A 5,514-nucleotide genomic window follows, 5' to 3' on the forward strand; every position below is an offset into this window, starting at 1 on the left:
ATACAAGTTAGAGGCACTTGTGTCCTGGTCGGAAAAAGGGAAGTGGTTAAACTATGTAAGTTCACTTGCCAGTTTCTCGTTCTTTGACATTAAAGTCTACAGCGCTCATGAACATGCAGACCCATCGTTTTCCAAAGACTGCTGCGCTGTTTCCATTTTACACGTATTTCCACAACAGAGTATAACAGCAACACAGTCTCCCAGCTCCTACACTGACCTCCTGAGGCCAGCGTGCCGAACACCTTTCCCACAGTCTCTCTGCACATGAGACGAGTTTCAGCAAACTATGCCCTTCTACGACTCTCTCTCCCTGCTAATTTGCACTCCCCGTTGCTCTATCATTCCTCGAATAAATACTCAGCTGGTTTGACATTCCAAAATGTGACACTTCAAACTTACCTGCTTTGAAAACTATTTCCAATTCCTTCTTCAGTGTTTCTGTTTGATATTTCCAATTAACCAGAGCGTCAATGCAAAAGTCGTGAAGCAAATCCCTGATAATTTCCAATAGCGGGGCTCGTCCGGGATTTCAACCCGGGACCTCTCGCATGTGCTTTTCCACCCGAAGCGAGAATCATACCACTAGATCAACGAGCCCGTATTTGCAGATTGCGTCACAACTGAACTCCGAAGCCATTTAAATTTAATCAGTGGAAAACCCATTGTCCTTTCCGTTGTTGAGAGGAGAGTCTGATGACAGTATTCCTTTGAGATTACAAGAGTATTCGTTACTTGATTCAGTCTAAATAAGAATATAATTGACCCTGATGTATTGCACGTCAGAATGCGTTTGCCAATGGAAAGCACCCAATCAAAGGACACTAGTTCAAAACGCAAACTCCAAGCATAGTTTTTTCACATAAGGTGATGCTTCTCTGAAATTTCCTGTCCCGGCGGCAGGTGGACGGTTAATAATTAGAATTATTCAGGCGCGTATACAGAAGTTTTTTGTTCCATGAACAGCGGAGACGTTTGATAAACGGCACATAATAAGAACTTTATTCAGGATAAATTTTCACACGTCGATGCTGTCTGGCCCGCTGAGTTCCTCCAGCATGTTGTGAGTGTTTCGCAAGTTCGTCTAACATTCTGCTCATTATCCTTTCAGTGACAAGCGTTTTTCCGTCACGTGACCTTCGAACTCATGTCACGTCACCATCCGACTTTACTATCTGCATTTACCTCTTTTCGGTGTACTCACAAGAGGATTCCAATTCGAACTGTAAAATCTACCATCCACATTCCCACATTCCACGCCATCGCCGATAACATCTCCATGTTGCTGTTTGGGTAAAAACTGGTATGGAGATGGAATGAGACAGTGTGCGTAAAGGACGATTCATATCTTGCTGACAGCCGAGGGGAAAAGGAGAAGATGGTGAAGGGCAACAGGATATGGATATTTTCTCAATGACAGAAACTTTCCTTCAACAAAACTGGGTGTAAAACGAAGAAAACAAAGAACGAAAGGGAGGAAGAATGCCGAATTGTCATGGACGGGACTGGAAACTACCTCTCCAGTGGAAACTGCGACCTTAACACAAAAACTTAGGCCACTAATCTATCCTGGCCATGTGGATGATCTTGTGGTTAATTTCACTACTTCAGCCAAGCAAAGGATTAATGCGCTTTCAAGTTTCCGGGGATGAGGTCGGAGAAAAGAAACTCTTTTTCAGCTTGCTGCTACTGTTTAGAGGGAGGTGTTGTTTGTTTTTCAGAGAAGCTCAGAATAGAATTAAATGGACGGTGCGAACAGATAAGATTAGACTAGTTTACGATTGTGGTCAGAGAAGACGAGATGATTTGAAAGGTCCTGCCGACGGTGTTGACCACTGTTTTAGTCAACATGACTACTGCCGACGTTGTTGACGGTGTTAACTAGTTTTCCGCAATTAGTTCCGCCTATAGTGTAAACGTTGGATACATTGTGTTTATTTATAATACGCTCAACAATGTGATACTTCTCTGAGTTTCACTGTGGGACTGGGCAGGATATGGGACAACACAGCGTCCGCACACCTCAGACAGAACTGTGACGTCTCCAACCCTATCAGTCTGTCATCGCCCATCATTCTTCCATCAAGGGTGCCACGCGTCCGGTTTCTCTTCTCGTCACTCTCCTTCTACACGTATCCCCCTCTTGTCTCAGGCCCCGTACTTGTCACTCGCTCCTTCTCAATCTCTCCCTCTCTCCCGTCTTTCTCCCAGTCTCTCTCTTTCTTCCGGCGCTTCTCTCTTTCGCTCCCCGTGTCTCTCCCCATCTCTGCAAGACTCTCGTCCACTAGTCTCTCTTTTCTCCTGGTCTCTTTCCTCTGCCCCCTCACTCACTCTATAACTCTATCACCCACTCCCAGTCTCTCTCCAACCAACCTTCCTCCGCCAAAGTCTTTCTAACCATTATCCTGTTGCAGAAGCCATCCTCTTTTCATCTTCAGTTTTGTTACAGACGGGGTGATGTTTGCTTCCAGAATTTGCTGGTATTTAATTGAATTCGTTCTTCCCTTCAGGCATAGGGAAATGTTTCCTGTGCCACTTGCCTACAACACAAGCCTAAAGCGTGATCGGTCCACCCCTGTGCTCATGAAATTCTGCACCCAAACATACCTTTGCTCATTGAGAGCAAGAAAATCTACTTTAACGTCATCAGTCCACAGGACTTGTTTCCAAAATGTTTCAGGCTTGTTTAGATGTTCCTTTGCAAACTTCTGATGCTGAATTTTGTGACGAGGACGCAGGAAAAGTTTTCTTCTGACGACTCTTCCATAAAGGTCATATTTGTGCAGTTGTCACTGCACAGTAGAACAGCGCACCAGCACTCCAGAGTCTGCTAAATACAGGAGGGGGCGGGACACTCTCCCATTCCCAGTCCGGCCCAATCGTAGCTGGTGGGGTTTCTCTCCCCGGAGAGTGAGGTGCTGCTGCTCGCTTGCGAGGCGTTTCGAGTCGATAGGCTCTTCAGACCGAAGGGGCTGTGGAATGATGGGCGAAAGTTGGGGACTTTCCTCGTCTCTGTGGGTCTGATCCATGGGGGAGCGGCGACCCGGTAGCTGGAAGCTCCGTAGTTCCGGCACTGGTGGGTTTGTTCGTGCTCCTAGGCTCGGGGATTCCACGGTCCTGAGGTCAAAGGAAGGGTGTTGCGAGAGCGCGGAAATACCGGGTTACGCCACTAGTGGGAGCTCTTAGATGTTTTTAATTTACTGTAGTTCTATACATCAATTTAACTACTTATGCAGTAATAAAAAAATAACTCTTTAGAAAATATAATAAAACTAATATTTCATCGTGCTTCAGTCTGAAATGAATTGAAATTAACTTAATTTCTTATATCCTTCACATACATGAGTAAAAATCTTCATGTCACGTCTCTATCTAAATGTGCAATCATAGTAATTTATAATAATTTATAGTAAATAGAATAGTCAATGTAGTATAGAGTACAAACAAATCAGCGTGAGTTAATCACTGTGATGGCCTGGTGGAAGAAGCTGTCTCGGAGCCTGTTGGTCCTGGGTTTTATGCTGCGGTACCGCTTCCCGGATGGTAGCAGCTGGAATAGATTGTGGTGGTGCTGACCAGGGTCTCCAATAAACGTTCTAGTCCTTTTGACACACCTGTCCCTGCAAATGTCCGGAATCATGGTAAGTTCACATCTACAGATCTGCTGTCCTGTCCACACAACTCACCGTAGAGTCCTGCGATTGAGGGAAGTACTGTCCCCATACCAGGCAGTGATGCCGCCAGTCAGGATGCTGTCAATTGTGCCCCTGCAGAAAATTCAGGATTTCTGGGACATACCAAACTTCCTCAACCGTCTGAGTTGAAAGAGGCGCTGTTCTGTACAGGCCACGTGAGGTCCTCGGTGATGTAAATGGCAGGAACCTAAAGCTGTTTACCCTCTCAACCGCAGATTCATTGATTTCAATAGGGGTTCGCCCGTCTCCATTCCTCCTGAAATCCACAGCCATCTTCGTTTTTGCTACATTGACGGAGAGGTTGTTTACTTGACGACACTGTGTCAGAGAGATAACTTCTACCCTGTAGGCCACTTCGTTATTTTTTGATATTTGGTCAATAAATGTAGTGTCGTCAGCAAATTTAGTTAACAGATTGGAGCTGTGAGTAGCGATACATCATGGGTATAATGGGAGTAAGGGACGGTTCTCAGTACATGACCTTGAGGGGCTCCTGTGATGAAAGTCGGAGGCGTGGAGGTGAGGGAGCCCACCCTTACAACCTGCTAGCGAACTGAGAATCAGGTTCAAGGACGAGATCTCTGATCTTCCTGCCGAGCCTGGAGGGGATTATGATGTTGGAGTCCAAGAACAGCATTCCTACATAAGCACAATTCTCCAGATGTGTAAGGACGGTGTGTAGAACAGTGGCTATTGCACTGTCTGTGGATCGGTTGTGTCGTTAGGCAAATCATAAGGGGTCCAGCCCCCTCCTTTCGTAAAAGGGTTATATATACTAATGACACAAGCCCGCGTCAGTCATCAAGTAATCGGAATGGCCCGCTGTGTCCCCACAACCTCGTGTTATTCCCCATAACTATCCCATTGCCTCACTCTCAGCCCACTGCCCCTTGTCAGTGTTCAAGTTAATCACTCTACCCACTCTCGTCCTATGGCTCTGTGTCATTTCCCGAAGTAATTAACTGTGTAAGTGGAATTATGAAGATATTAGGCTGGAACATCAAAGCATAAATCAGGAACGGATATGTCCTGTAAAATACACAACGGAAATGTGAATATATTTTAGGCTGCACTTACATGGGGTTCTGGAGAGGTTTTCCCCATTCAGACAGGGGAAGGACGGTAGGGTGAAGGTACCATGGTTGACAAGAAATGTGAAACATCTGGTCAAGAGGAAGAAAGAAGCTTCAGGAAGCTGACCTCAGGATTAGAAAGCAGGGATCAGGCATGACTGTAGATTTACAAAACAGCCGGGGACAAACTGAAGAATGGAATTATAATAACTAGAAACGACTACAGAAGGTCTGCAGTGATTTTAAGAAAAACTCCAACCCATTCGAGATGTATGCGAAGGAGAAGATTACCGGAAATGAGTATAGCACCGGTCGGAGAAATAAAATGAAACAAGCCCCTGAGGTCGGGGGTAGAAGGGCAGGTCCTCAATGAAGACTTCAGTTCAGTATTCACCAGTCAGAGGGACATCTGTGAGAAAAGCTTTAAAGGGTCGATGAGCGACAAGGTTCCAGGGTTAAGGATGTACAAGGATGTACCGTACGTTTGAAAAAAAATCTGTATAGTTAAGTTCTCTTGTGTGATCGAGAGAATCCCTGGGTGACTGACGGAAGCGGTGTGTCCTAATTCAGTGACTGGCTAATCATTGGAGAACATTCTTAGAAACAGGATTTACGAGATTTTCCAGAAGCAGTATCTGATTTGCGAGAATCAGTGTGGCTTTATGAGGGGCGGATCATCTCTCACGACCCAGGTTCAATTCTCTGAGGATGTGACGGTCATCCATCGGTTAACCATGGTAAGACCTTTC

General features: G+C 45.5%; 1 non-coding gene across 1 annotated transcript; it reads right to left on the minus strand.

The window, feature by feature from the left end:
• Window positions 1-513: 513 nt before the first annotated feature.
• trnap-cgg (transfer RNA proline (anticodon CGG)) lies at window positions 514-597 on the minus strand. The gene is given in 2 exon segments: window positions 514-549; window positions 562-597. It is a non-coding gene; the product is annotated as a tRNA-Pro (tRNA).
• Between the last annotated feature and the right edge of the window lie 4,917 nt (window positions 598-5,514).

The sequence above is a fragment of the Hypanus sabinus genome, unplaced genomic scaffold (assembly GCF_030144855.1).
Source record: "Hypanus sabinus isolate sHypSab1 unplaced genomic scaffold, sHypSab1.hap1 scaffold_766, whole genome shotgun sequence".
Lineage (NCBI taxonomy): Eukaryota > Metazoa > Chordata > Chondrichthyes > Myliobatiformes > Dasyatidae > Hypanus > Hypanus sabinus.